At 36.8% G+C, this 15,484-nt stretch overlaps 1 protein-coding gene across 2 annotated transcripts in view; it reads left to right on the top strand.

Annotated features, from left to right (window-relative positions):
- pde4ba (phosphodiesterase 4B, cAMP-specific a) overlaps positions 1–15,484 on the top strand; it is a 137,852-nt gene that overhangs the window by 52,978 nt on the left and 69,390 nt on the right. The gene's annotated exons all lie outside the window — the stretch shown is intronic.

Here is a 15,484-nt window from a genome sequence, read left to right as displayed (position 1 = left end):
GATAACAGGTTGTCGGGTGTTGTATCTTCCAGAACTTCCACTTCATGCTGCACTTAGTTTTTGAACAGAATGCAGACATAAGATTTATGGTTCTTTATAAAACCAGGGTGTTCAAGAAAAAAATGAATGCATTTTGGTCGTCTGCAAAGAATTTACTTTATCACACATCAGCAAGAACTTATATCTAATTATTTAGCATTAATTTAAAGCTAAATTGAAATGTAGCTTTTACATTTTAATTGCTAAATTGTTGACTCATTCTTTTTAAATTAGTACAATTAGCTTTTTTTATTTGAATAAAACACATTTAGTATTCATCAGGGGTGTACAACACAGCTGTTGAAGCAAGCTGGGATATAAAAATTTTTGATATCTTTGATATAAAAATCGTATCATTACTTTTATTCACTTGAGTATCGGATCAGTGAATACTGACTGATAAGCACATTTTCATCTTAATGCTTCTAAGAAAACTATATGCATGAAACGCCTCTTGAAAATGTATTGGTTGAAATCCATTCACAGAATAGCATCCAGAAGATTTTTTTTTTTTCCGAGCTACACACACAAACTCCCCCACACAACACACACACAGACAATTTCCTGCCTCCTCTTCATAGCAATCATCTGACATTTTAACCATCAGAGGAAATTGAATGGGCTCTTTGGCTCTAATGTCACCGTGTCCAAACAAAATGGTCCCATGTCTTTTATTTTCAGCAAGTTAAAAATGCACATCTTGTGGGAGCTTAATCCAATACAAGTTTGAAGAAATTAATAAACTTGTGCCTCATGCTTGTTAAATTCAGATGGATAAACGTTATATTTCCTGTTCATCACCGCGCTGTCTAGCTCTGCAGAGTTGAACCTGGTAAACATCTAAATCCTTCAGGACACCAGCAGTCGAACTCTGACATGAGAAATCAATGGCTACTAAATCTACTGTAAGGTGGAAACAGCAATAATATGAAGTTCAATTGTAAGTAATTCACCAGTTATCAATTATACATTTATTTATTTACTGGGAAAGATTTTGTCCTACCAATACCAATTTTTAGCCACTTCTATTTTTGTGAGTTTCACTATGAACTGTGAATTTAATTCTTAACCAGAACATGTTTATAATACTAAGAAAATCCCAAAAAAATCTATGCATCCAGTAAAGAAAAAAAAAAAACTACAAAAAAGACTTGTAAAATTATGCTTCTTTTCTTACCTTTTGTTAGAATAGTCATTCACATTAAAGAAGATATGAGGTGATTATTAAATTAACTATCAGCCCTAAAACTCTTTTCTGTAATGCCTGCTGTGCAAACAATATGTTACAGTATGCATAGGGTCAAAAAAGGCCTCAGTTAAAAAAAAAAAAATCCTTATCTCGTAGTCTTTAACACTTTCTTTGCTTCCTCTGGGTATCTAATTTTTTCCCCTTCTTCTGTTTCTTAATCTGTTTTTGCACTGCTCCTCATGCTTGTTAAACTCACCATGCACTATCAAAAACGAACAGAACTACTAAATAAATAATGTAATCTGAAAGTTGATGTTTTCTTGAAAAATAAGAAGAAATAAGCGGCAGTGTTCTAGAATGAAACTGTGGAATCTGTTTAATTTATAAATAAATTAATGTATAATTGTTTTGTTAGTATTACCTCAATTGAAAAAAAAAACTGCTCTGTGCTTTTCATCATACTGCTCAACTCCAAATATAAACATGTTTTGCTGACAAGATGTTCTGCCTTTTAGGTTGTTGATTCCCTTTGGTTTGGTTTGGTTTTTGGCGTATGAGTTAGTGGTGAGCAAACATCCTGCTATCCACCTGCGGACACATGTCTGTGCTTGAGGGAGTTCCTAATGATTAACTCGTGGTAAGTAGAGTGTTGCTCATTTTTGATGTAGCTTCTCCCAGCTTCCATTTCCTCCTGGGAGAGATCGGGCTGTTTTAAAATTTGGCCCAGAAAAGCCTAACCAGTCTGAAGATGAAATATGCTACTGCTTGTCTTGGCCACCTCAGAATGTGGGCTACTTCTACATTTGTAATGAACAGCAGTGATTGCAGACTTCTGTGTATTTCTGAGAGCCTCTGTTGTTTAGGGTCAACCAGTGTGCCAGCACCTTGTGTCAACTGTGTAAGACCTAAAACGCCTCCTTGTATCAGTATACCACAGTGCGCTCTGGCAGACGGCATACAGCGTTGCAGTCCTGCCAACCCTCGCCATCTGCCGGTGTCCTTGCAGGGCTCCTCAAGAGGAGTCCAGACAGAGTGTTGATCAAAAAACAACAGACTCCTCTGGAACACAGTGCAGCACAAACAAATTTCACACAGACATATAATGAATACACGCATTCACTCTCACTAAGTCACACGTTTTTGCTCATCATTCAATGGCTGTCAAGCATGATGAACTGGAGAGAGCGTCGATGATAAATGGTGCTGACCAAGTGGCCTTAATAGCTCGATGATTGTTAATAATGACAGTGGTAGCAATTATGCAAGCATGGTAGTGAGGATTGGATGAAAATGATGGCAACAGCAGCACTGGTGAGGAATGTCGATGAGTGATATTACCTCACAGGGCTGACATGACGCTCATCGTTTTAATGTTTAACCCTGTGAAACCATTAAGCATCATGACCACAAGGGATGACGGATATTACGAATACTTAAACATTAACAAGATCAACTTAAAATCAGACAAAGTTAATCCCTTATCTGACAAAACAACAGCCTCCCTGTCTGCTGTAACTAGCTAAAAATGCTGGTGCCCCTTTTGCCCCGGGGGTAAAGTAAGAGGAGGAAGATATCTGCTTACTGCCACCAGGGAGATGAAAAGTTATGAGCTTTTAATTACAGACTTGTTTACTGTTGTCATTTTTATCACCTTAATATGTCCCTGCAGGGTTATCTGCCCAATGCAGTGTCTCATCTGTCATTACAAACCACTCAGCCAGGCTGGGCGATGCATCTGGGGCTGCAGGAGTAGACATAAATATTTCCATCTGCATCTGGGTTGTGCAAGAAAGTCAGGACTGCATCAGACGCCTATCTGCTCATAACGAGACAAACATGTAACAAAATCTCTTTTTAAAGGGACGATGACAGACGGGGAGACCATCTGCACTGGTGCTCATATGGCTTCTGCTGCCTCACCACTGCAGAACGTTGGAAGTTTCTGTCTTGTCGGGTTGCTAACCACCTGCAGTAATGCTGACTCATTCGTGTAATCTTTACGTGAAGAATTTGTCACATGAAGATATGATTCTGAATATATATATTTGAGATCTAAATGTCTTGACAAGCTGTCATTACTATTTTTTCTTGAGAATTTTATTTTCCAACTTTTTTGATCTGTTCAACTTATCAGCCTCTTACATTGAAAACATGGCAGAGAGAGAGAGATCCAACAGTTTCAATAAATTGAAACAGTTGTTACAATGTTTTATGGGAGTCTAACAGTGAAGAAATTAAGCAGTTTCTGAAACATTAAGTCAGAAACTGAAGTATAGATGTCAATGAGATGTGCTCCTGTTAGTGCATCAGCGTTTGGTAAAGTGTTTAATTGATAGTTTTGTATTCCATAAAAACAGAGGAAATAACTTTTTATGTTGGTGTCATATCTCTTTTTGTTTATTTTTTCATACTTAATTGATGTCTAAGCAGAAGTCAGTCCCTCCAAGTCTTTGACATGCCGAGGTGAGTGTTGTGTCTGCATAGCATACTGTGAATTTATGGAACTCTACAATCTGGTCATGCTATGAGTAGAATTTATGTTGGTTCTATATACAAAGTATAAATGGGATGTTTCATTTGAGATGCAATTAACTTTGCTCTGATGTTAAGAAATCTAGCAGGTGTGACGGGAAATAAAGCTGAACTGCCTGCTTATGCGCCATGTGTCAAACTCGGGACCTTGGAGCCAAATCTGGCATGCTGCAGCTTTTTATGTGGCTTTCTGGAGGGACACATGAATAGAACATTCAAGCCAACAATTGTCCTTAAATATTGTTTTTATCAGTAAATCAAAGTAGATTAAGCGAGTTTTTAAAAGCAAATTATCAGCAAATTACATCGATGTGAATAGATGTTCAGTATTAATTAATTTTAAGAAGTGCTTATCAGTTGCGGAGACAGCTTTAATATTTTAACAGTTTGTTTATGGGTTTTATCAATAGATTCTGCCAGAACCGGCACTTTGAGAACATTCCTAATCTTGATATGACCCAAAATGAAAATGACTTTGACACCCCTGCTGTACACTATTGAAGTACAAGGGTGTGGTCATATCTTTGTGATAAGGGTATGACAATTTTACTGATAAAACCCTTGACAATCATGATTCTCAGGTACAGAGAATGCTGTTATCGACAGGGGGCCCGAGCAAATGCTAATGGGAGGAGTGGAGATGATACAAATTACATTACACTGGCTTTGGTAGTAGAGTTAACTAGGAGCTATTATTTAGGCTTTATTTGTCCAATTTTGCCATTTGTCTGCAAACATAGTTGTCTATTCTGGTTAGATGTTGTGAAATCATAGCACTTTGTTTTTTCTTAGTTGTATTACATTTTACGTTTATCAAAGCTTAATCTTAAGGTCAACATTGCTTTTATGTACTGTACAAAATGCCCTCCGGTTCTTAAAGACTTTTTGTTTTGTGTTCGCACTATCAGTTTCTGAAATGTAATACTGAACATTTGCTATATATAGTGCTCAAGTATCACAAGGACAACCTCAACCTGATATAATGGCTGCTGGAACATTTGTTGCCATTATAGCCAATGGAGTGCTGCCAGAAAATGCCACTTAGGTCTCAAAACAGACGGACCTTTCGAGCTCCACATTCAGGTAATCAAATCAAACTTCCCTGCAGCACATAAAGGAAAGAGGGCATTTTCAGTTCTGTTCTCAGATTCTTAACCCCCTAATATCATGCAGGTGCCAGTGACACTGCAAGCATGTCAAACTGCCACTTCTGGCTGCATAATTTGTTTGGCTGAGTGTCATCTCTGTTTATTTTAATGTGCTTGCTTATCTCAGTACTACTTCTAAATTGTAGCTCTCAGATCTTTACACCAAAAGCATTTTTACGCATGAGGTAAGAGTTTTAAAACGCTCTTCTGATGTTTAAGAATATTGAAAACACATTTTTACTTCATAGCAAATGTGCAGTTTCAGTAGTTTAAGGACCTCAATGACTTATTTCCGTGTCTTGCCTCTTTTTCACAGCAAATCAAGCATGTACAAGGGATTGATTTGCAGTGTTTATGTAGAACCACTGGCGATGTGTTTTTATTAATTGAAGCTGTAAATTGCCTAACAAACCACTGGTCCCATGGCAGGGGTTGGCTGTTTGAATTGTTAATCTAGCTCTATTTCATCACTGTGGCTTGGTAAAGCTGGGTTGCTGCACATAGCAATGCACTTGCAATAGCCAAACCATTTAAATTGCAGTTGCTTTTGCATGATGACAGCACATGCCAGATAATTTTGCGCTTTGAATCGTGAGGGACAGCAAGAGCATTGTTTCAACTTTATTGTTTACTAAGTGCTGCGCTAGGCAATGTAACAGCCATTGTCAAAACCTTATGTATTAGATTTCATGAAAAAGAGTAAAGAAATAAACTTGAAACTTGAAAGTTTTTTTTTATGTTTTGCCTCTCAGGATTTCAACATACTTTGATTATTAAATTAGCATACACTATGCTTTATTTATCAGACATCGTCAGAGGTTCAGCTTCATAGCTACAGTGATAACGATGTCTCTGCTTGTTCTATAATTTAACCGAGTCTGTGCTGTGAAATTAATGCAGGAATGTCGAGGGGTGGCACTACTCTGCAGTTGCTCCGCAGTGAATGACTCAGCTGGACCAGACCTGAGGAAGACTTTTATTTTTCCCACTTACATTTAATCTTGATCTTCCTCTTCCTTTACCTCCTTTCCTGGAGCATCCTTGTTTCCATTTTAAACATGCTCTCCTGCACATTTTATCTCCTGCATTTATTCTCTTATTTCTGTTCTTTTTATTTCCTTCTTAATCCACATTCCTTTAAACCACTGATCCCTCTCCTTGCAGGGCTTAAGACTTTGATGCAGACTGTTTTTTTTTGTTGTTTTTTTTTTTACTGGATGCTGCTGCTCAGCATATAGACTTACAGGTAACAGCGGAGGATGAAACAATACCCTTCGCGCCTACACAAAGCTTTTACACCACAGGTCTCATTGAGCTCTTTTATGTTCACTATGATTACGTGTGAATTCTGAGTCCCTGCCATATGTTTGTGGCAGCTGCCATACAAGCTGCCCAAACGACACCTGATGTGGTCTTCACTGATAAATAAAACAATAGAAAATACAGCAAGGACAGAGCAACTGAATGACAGTTAAGGGCTGGTATGAATGGCACGAACAGGCCTGGAGGAAGAAGAGTAAAAATAGAAAAGTTCAGTGTGCTAAAGATGGTAGGAGTCTGGACTTTATCTTTTGTAAACTAAGTTTTCTTCCAGTGTGGCTCAATTGATGTCCTGATATCATCTAAACTAAATGACTTTCTGTGAAGCCATGTTGGTCCTTTTAAGGCAGAAGCTGCTTTGTGTATGCATGAGATAGAGTGGCATCTGAATGATGGGCTGGAATTTCAGAATCAGGTTGCAGACAGTATGGTGTTGCAAGGGCTGTTTATGTTTGAAAAGTCCCTCATGTACAGGATTAGCATATTAAAACATGTAAAGATATAAGAAAAACTTGAACGTGTAAAACTTGAGCCTTTTTGCATTTTGAGCTGATATTAAGAATGTTTTTGAGTAAACATTGGGAGTTATCTGTGGAAAGACAGATATAAATTTACAAATGTAATTTCCTCTGGTTGGCATTCTGCAAACATCTGAGTGCATAACTCAAAAATGTCAAAGGCTAAATGCTTAATGACCTAGTCAAATCAAAGCAGTTCTTTTAAACTTATAGCAAATATTTAATCTGGTATACAAATTCTTTCCTTGCCTAAACCCCTTCCTCTGGTACAGATGGACAAAAACTAAAAAGAAATAAGGAATTGCATGCTTCTACTTCCTTCTATCTTCTACTTACTGAATGCATTACACATAACCATATTCATCTCAACTGGGAACATTTTAATTGGATTAGTATCGTTTTAGAGATATTTTTTTATGTTGAAGTGAACGCTTTCGTGTTGCTCCCTGCGAAGCATAATTTCATGTCGGCAAAAGTGAGCCCAGACTAAGATCAATGCAGATTCCCTGCAGGGGAAAGCATGAAGAAGCTGAGCCCACAGGTCGATGGTGGGGCGGTGGCTGTCCGTGACATGCGTTGGCAGCCACTGTGGTGGCGGTGGCAGCAAGCTGAGAAGGATGATTTTCTTCCTTTCTAGTCAGAATGTGACCTGACAGCACAGACATGTTTTATAAATAATACCCGAACTGAGGAGGCATTTCTTTTCCAGATTTATACACATTGCAGATGATTAAACACACACTTTGCCTTCTTCATGTTTGCTAAGGAAAAGCTTGTTCTTCTTCACAAGCTTTTTTGCAAAGACTGTAAGTCACATCTTGGTATCAATGATGAGCTTATGAACTTGGCATTAACATGGTTTAGTAAATCCCGAAACTTTATAATGATCAAACATACAACATAATCTCAATACTCAGTACTAATTTTTAGACTTTTATCATTTTATACATTTTAGACATGTTTAATAATTAGATTGTGTTGCATTAATTAGAGGAGAAATTACTTTTCAAACAAACTCCTCTTAACTGTTGTACCTTTTTTGCCAATTAATCAGCACACAGAGAGTCTCCAGTCTTATTAGTGTATTCTCTGCCACACATAATGAAAACTAATGAAAAGGACTAATGAAAACTTCACATTTTGTGTCTTCCTTAGGAATAAGAACACATAATCAGTCATAGCTCATAATTTTGTGTTGTCCTCCTTGTGGCAGCACTTACTAATCAGAGATCGAACCAGGAATTTCTGAATAGCATTGATTGTCTATTAATTTTGAGCCTTGTGTACCATTGACAGCCAACCAATGTTTAAGCATGTTGCCTTGGTGCTGCTCAGGTTACACCGGTCTGCCTTTCTGAGTTTCTCAGTCCAGTTAGAACTTATTTGATTTTGGCTGTAAACATCCATTTCTTCAAGACTCCTCAGGCTTGGAAGGAATTTGTTTTGCTGACACTCTGTGGGGGGGAAAAAAATGGATGAAGTGAGTGTACATCTAAAAGAGAAACTGCATGTGTGCATATGAGTGAACTGAACTTTATATCGCAATCCATCTGTGAGGTTTTTGCTTGTCAGCAGGAGGTGGAGCTCTCAGCTACAACAAAAAAAAAAGTTCATGATTTGGGTATTTTAGCCAGTTGTAACTATGAGCTCACGGAGTTGCAAAGATTTAAGATGAGGTAAACATCTGCTCTTTAAAAACTAAATCTTGCTGCATCATTTTACCCATTCAAGGTGGATGTTTATTTTTTGCCTTGGTTTATTTATACTGAACAAAAGGTCAGTGTTGCTCAGGTATTTATTCTAGTTTGTTATGATTGAAAAATATGTAGCAGACCTTTATTTAGTTAGTATTTTACCCAGAGGGAGTTGACACACCTCTGCAATGTCAGTCTGTGTAATTTTTTTTTTAGAATTATGATCAATACTTAGCGACTGATATTAATGAAAGTGTGTCTACCTCAAAAAATCTATTATTTTGAGCTTTGTGGTGTAAAAAAATTAAGGTGGAAAGAGAAAATAAACCAGCAGCCTTTTAAACCAGAAAAAGACTCTTCCTGTTGAGTGAAATTGTATAAAAGAATAATTACCCGAGCAACCTGCAGTGCACTGAATGCAGTGAAAAGCAACAGAGTTCAAATTCAACAATGGCCGACCACACAGAGCATCAAGTCAAGTGTTTTTGAACCCTTTGGTTGCCAGGCATTTTCACATGTTGTCGTATGGAAGCACTCAGTATGGACCAGAAAAAAGAAAGAAAAAAAAAAAAACTGACAGCATTCAGCTTGCAGGTGTTTGTGCTTGGTGAAAGCTTGATAAATATAGTTAATCTGCACATTAGCTAGAAACATTTGTAGCATATGGTCTGGTTTTATATGTGGGGATTTTGTTTACCAATGTCTTTTTCCTTTGTTGCAGTTGATCTGTCTAAATAAAATGGTGTCCTGTTGTTTTTGCGTAACCACACTCTTGTATAGGATCCTTAAGCTTGCAAAACACAGCAGACGGAGTAATTTTGACAAATAGTGCTAAAAAAGAGATCATACCAAAGAAATTGGGCAAAACAAATCATTTCTTTGCCAAAAAGAGACACCAGTAATGAACTCCCAAAAAAGTCCTGCTTGTTTAGCTGTTGTTGATCCTCCATGAAAATCTGGGCTTAGATTGGATTTTGGGATATTGAGGATCCGTGAAATGTGACTGGGATGTGTTCCAGGGGGTTTGAGTTAATACCGAGACCCAAAAGAAACAACCGTGTGAAACAAATCAGGATGGAGACAGGCTGAGCGTGGAAATGAATGCTTAAAGAAAACTGACACATCAATAACAATCTGATTAACATTTATAGTCTCCTATTTTTACTTTCTATTTTTGCTTTTGTCCCTGTCCAGTTATTGTGAGAATGAAAAGAAGTATGCTGGGAAAGCTTTGAATATTGAGGTTTGTGGTGACAGAATGAGGATTGCTTTCATCATAACCCACTTTTTCTCTTATTCTGCTCTGAAGTTTATGACCTGATGTGCTGTAGGAATCTTTACTCATCTTAGTATGGTTGGATGTTTGAGCTACTATCATGTCAGTTTTTTTGCATTACATTTACAAAAACAGTCCTGGGAATCTTCACAGTGAGATTATAAGAATAACATTAAATACATCTCAGGTGTGATATTTGATGACAGGATTAAGCGAGAGATGAATTGTTTTCTGACTTGTGTGACTGAGCTGATGATGAAATCATCCAGGCTGGAACTCATATCACTCAGCTTTTGAAATAAGTGCTTTTTTGGCTTTTTTAACATAGTTTACATCAATGAGAACACTTTTCATCTAGTTTTTGTTAAAACACATGCACATCTGTTCCAACTGTTCATTGGTTAAGCATTAATTAATCCATCACCTTCTGTTATCTGAAATATCTGGTAACAGCTCTACAGACCCATATATGCTGTTTCTTCCACATGTGGCTCATTTTTTTTCAGCCACTTGTATGAAGGATCTCGTTGTTTTAAGATATGATCTCTAAAGCAAAGACTCTTCCCCAATCCAGAAGAAGCAGAACATCTTCTTTATTTTATGCTCTATCGCAACACTTTGGGAAAAATGGCATGCAGTAACGTTTTGACAGTATGAAACTTGTGTATGCACAAACTGTCACCTGCAGGATTATGCTGGACTTATTTGAGTCTTACTGTGACTTTACTGGGTTTGGAAAGGAACCCAGATTGAGCTGACTGAATTTGTTTTTGTCCAACTTAAAGATGACTTATTGAGCAAAATTCACATTTTGCATGTTTTTGAAAAGTTTGTTTTTCAGTGTCTGGAAAGTGAGCTGCTCCAAAATGCTCCCGATTGTTAAGGCAAATTTGATGAACAGTGCGCCGTCACCGAGCAACTCCAGTTGAGCCAAGCTCCTGTAAATCAAGATTGAAAAGAAGAATCTCAGTAATCAACTTGATTATTGATTAATAATTCAAAAGTGAGACTGAAGATGGCTAGCAGTGCTCTTGCAGAGCATATCAATGCCTAGAACATGATTTTTAATTAGCCATTAGTCCATTTTAAAATTACATTGAACCTTTTCCTTTCTTTTTATCCAATACTCTTTAGTGTTTGACATTCTGAGTTCAACCTATGAGCAAAGATTAAAGGTTTATGTGATCATAATGTCTTTTTTTGCTGTAGTTTGCCTTTCTGATTTAATAAGTATAATTTTTGAAAATGTAAAGACAGAATTTAAACATTTTATTTTCGAGTCTTGCTGCTGTGAGATGCGTCATTATTTCTATTAGAAGCAGGGTTGATGTCATACCACATGTGAGAGCAAAATGTTTCTCTCCCTGAGTGAGCTCAAAGTTGACTTCTTTAAATGTTTTTACATTTTACAAACGGTGGTCATCACTTTTTTTTAACTAGTCTTTGTGGATGTTACTAAGATGTAATATTTTGTAACTGTTCAGTTCCATGTGCCTGCTACTTGAAAAAGACATTAATCTCAACTTTTATTTCACTTCCCTTTTAAGAAAATGTTGAATAAATATAAAATAAACATAACCTTAGCTCAGACATTTTCACAATACAGCAAGTTCCAAGACAAGGCAGATGTTGACAACAGAGCAACTTCGCTGCTCCATTGAGCCTTCATGTTATCTGCTGGAAGCATTGCCTTTTTTCTTCTCTCTCTCCACCTGAATACAACGTCTCTACCTTTGTGAAACCTTTCAAACACCTAAACTGATACCAAAAATACATAGCTCTTGGTCTTCTTTACGACGTAATAGTTACCATGACTATTATGCAGTCATTCATGCAAAACAGTTTAGATTTTTTGAGTTTCAGTTGGACTTTCCAGTTCATCTTTAGCAAATATGTGCATATTTGTGAGAAATGTACACGTAGCTCTATTTCAAACGCAGGAGGCTTATAACTGGACCAAGTTGGACTGTTGAGTAATGCTCATGAGATGTAGTCCTTAGGCTGAGGCATAGCTGTTCACAGTTTGTAAATCACCATTAGAAGCTGCTGATAAGATTTACAGCTGCAGAAACATCACCTCATTGTCAAGGCAGAAATCTGTGTTGAGAAAACTGCCCCTTTTATATTCACCTAGAGTCATGAATCTTTCTGCTGACTGGCTTTCTTTCCTCCCGTTATTAGTGGCACAAATATTTCTAGCAATAACACTTCAATAATTACTCTTTTTTTATGTGTTTATACCTCTTAAAAGTAATATTATAAAAAAAAACTACTCATCTGCTTTAAAAATCAGTACTACAAGGCGAAGACATGTTTTACTTGGAGTTCAAAGACATTCAGTCTAAGTTTGCAACTTTTTATAGGCTCATTCAGCTATTAATCTAAATGTAGCCTAAAACAATAATATTTATAGCTCTACACAACTTGGTTATTGTTAAAAGTGGTACAGAAAAGCTCCAACACATGCCCATAACAGCTTAAGAGTCTACAGTTCTGCCAGCATACCTTTTTAGAACATTACCTCATTTGTTACCCCTTGATCTATGAACTTAAACTGAATCACTGTTTGAAACTGCAGCCACTTTGCAGTTTAATTCTCCAGCAGATGTTATGCCCTGGTATCCAGAGATGAAGATAATAAAAGCAGCATCATTTTTAGGAACAGAGAGAAAATAATCAGAGCGAGGAAAGTTGACAAATATATATATTTTTTACCCGATTCTCTATTTTCATCTCAAGATGGCGTCCCTTGACTTTAAACACAAACCATCCTTCTTGTTCTTAGATTTCAGTGTTTTCACCACAATAAACACCTGTCCTTGACAACAGTTCCAGGAATATTGACATAAACATTTGCAGAAACAAAAAGAAGAAAAGAAGATGCTTTGTGTTCTTTAATTAAAGCAGGGATGTGTGACTCTCCTTTCTGTTTTTGTTTTCTTTTTCAAAATCTTTGCAAGCAAAAGAAAAAAAAAACCTCATTATGGTTTTGTGGAAAACTGCATTCACTAATGTTCTCTACCAAACCTCTGGGGCCTTCACAAAACAATTAAATTACACAAAAGTGAATCTAATTACTGATTAGGAGCTCAGAAAATTGGTTGCGCAGAATTGTATTTAAAATTATCAGAGAAAGGTTGACTCAATAAAATCATATGTGGCATTTTTCAGATTTCATTTGTAAAATCTTACCGTGCTGGTTGTTCAAAGCTTCACAACATCTATACATTCAGCTCATTCAGTAGTTATTTTTCTTTAATTAAAAGCAAGACCTTTTCTAGTAACAAGAAAATGTCATGTAAAAAGCCACCAATTTGACAAAAATATTAATTCTGTTGTGGGAATAGCACATTGGTCGAAAAAAAAAAAACGACAACTGTAGATCCTACAAGTATGAGTTTTTTTTATATAATTATCTTTTTATGTCTGGAAGCTTGTTTGTGCTTCGGTGAACAATGTGGCAGGAGGAAAAATAAGAGTGTTAAAAAAGACAGAGAATATATGATGTGACTGAGGAAAGTCTGCTAGCTGGAGAATTTATCAACCAGCCAGTGGATAAACAACACAAAGGCTTAAAGGCACATCTGTGAGCCTTCTATACTTTTCATTAGCAGGAAATGCTGATATAATCAAAAAACATGTCTTCAAATTCAAGTGGTTGTAGCTCAAAACTAATTTACCATGTTTGATTCACCATACGTAAAGCACTACAATATGTAATCCATTTTAGCTTTTGGAATTAGCTAGCGGGTCTGAGGTTCACTGTTGCAACACTGGGAGCAGATTGATTTTTATAGCAGATCCTGCTTTTCAGAATAACATGTTCCATGTTGTTGGATTTTCATCCATCTGAACTGACAACCAAAGATGGACATATTAACCTTTACTGTCAGTTTCTGCTTTCAAGAAAGACGTGAAATATTTAGAACTAACCTCTGAGAAAGAATGTGTTTTAATTTTAGATATTACATTTACAGACTTAAGAAATGGAAAGAACTGAAAAAGAAAATCCAGAACTCCATGCAGAAAGACCCCAGGTTGGGATTCAAACGCAGGACCTTCTTGCTGGAAAAGGAAAAGGATTCCCAAACAAAAATTCAAGTGTACAGCACTTTTCAATTGACTGACATTCTACAGTAAGAATCTTCTTTTTTTTTTTTTTTTGTGAATCATATCCCTGAAACTAATCTTTGGATCTCAATAAAATTTGTTTTATTTTTCAATGAATATTGGATCTAACATTTACAAGTTAAACATTTACTTTTCTTACTCTTCTAAAAGACACTTAAACTTTTCAAATGTCGTTTACTTACTGTTATGTAATGCCTTGTTTTCAAGCTGTGATGCCTCTCTATTTAAGACTGTTGCTGGCTGTGAGGTGTTGTGCTTTAACACTGCTTATAATTCCCAATTCTGAGTTCCCCCCAGGTTATCATAACCTGAGTGCAGCTGACGTCAAGTACTTAATATTGCAGCCAGCCAGAGAAGCCCAACTCTGTAAAGGGATTAGGTTAATCACAGCGGGGAATGACTGCAGTGCCCTCTTTTCATCTGGGAGAATTAGTTTTATGGTGAAAGAGAAAAAAATAGGAAAGGGAAGCTGTACTGTGGGTGAGACGGCAGGACAAATGTTATTGCATTTTAAATTCTCCCTTTATCTGATGATCGGGTCTGTCAGCAATGCATCCTGGAAGAGGTCGTAATCTTCTCCTCAATCACGTCTCCTGCATTGCTTCCGTCCAGAGCGTCTGGAAGCTTTCACAGATATGTCAATGGATTAATGAGCGTGTGAGAGTGAAGCTCTTGCTCTGATCTGTGAAGGTTTTTTGTTTGTGCTTCTCTCTGCTCACACCACCAGGTGAGGTTTCTGGAGAAACTGTAAATGCCGCAACCGCCATGTAGAAGGGGGGAAAAAAAATGACGGTGAACAAATTCAAACCAGGTAATTCTGAGAACCATAAATGAGAGTATCTGTACTAAAGTACTACTCAACTGAACAGTCACTCTGCATAAAACCACATATGTAAAGGGCACTTCTTATTGAGTGCTAGGTTTTTAAGCAGCTTCTGCAAACCCTCTGATGCTCTACCACACAGTCAGATGCATTTTGGAAATTGTTGTCACTTGAGTCACATTAACATCTCTGTTGTGTTGGATATTTTAAAAGTTTCGACATTCTCAATCTTCAGTTCCATGAATGCTCTCTGCACCAACACAAATGCAAAATATCTAAAAATGACTAAAATAATTTCTGTTTTGTTCTGTTCAATGCTCCTTCATCTCAAAGAGCAACAAATGCAAATGCTGTTAAGGTGCTATAATGGTACCTTAACAGTTATGTCATTTCTTACATTTAAAAGTCTGAATAAATTATCTGACGCCACATGCACAAAGAATGCCTGAATTCTTTGAGTGTGCGCACGCTGAGAAAACATTTTTTGCACAAATAAATTCAGAAGTATGAGTATTGGAAATTAATGTTTTTGAATAGATTTATACACATTTTCTTTGTACATCCAACATGGAATTGAAGGCACTTGAGAGAAAAATTGAGTTCTCCCTTGATCCGCCTCCACTCATGCAAACAGATGTAAACAGCACAATGTTCTTCAGGTGTCATTGTGCTGTGAATTACACATACTCTCATTGTAAGTCATTGAAGTGTGCCATGAAAATAATGAGTCTGAGGGATCCCCAAGTTTGCATATGTTTATTGGCATAAATATAGACTTAGATCTGAAATTTTAGTTTAGCCAGCAATAACTTAG

This window comes from Poeciliopsis prolifica, unplaced genomic scaffold, assembly GCF_027474105.1.
Source record: "Poeciliopsis prolifica strain line A6 unplaced genomic scaffold, Auburn_PproV2 SCAFFOLD002, whole genome shotgun sequence".
NCBI classification, from domain to species: domain Eukaryota; kingdom Metazoa; phylum Chordata; class Actinopteri; order Cyprinodontiformes; family Poeciliidae; genus Poeciliopsis; species Poeciliopsis prolifica.
This window is presented reverse-complemented; position numbering and strand designations above follow the sequence as displayed.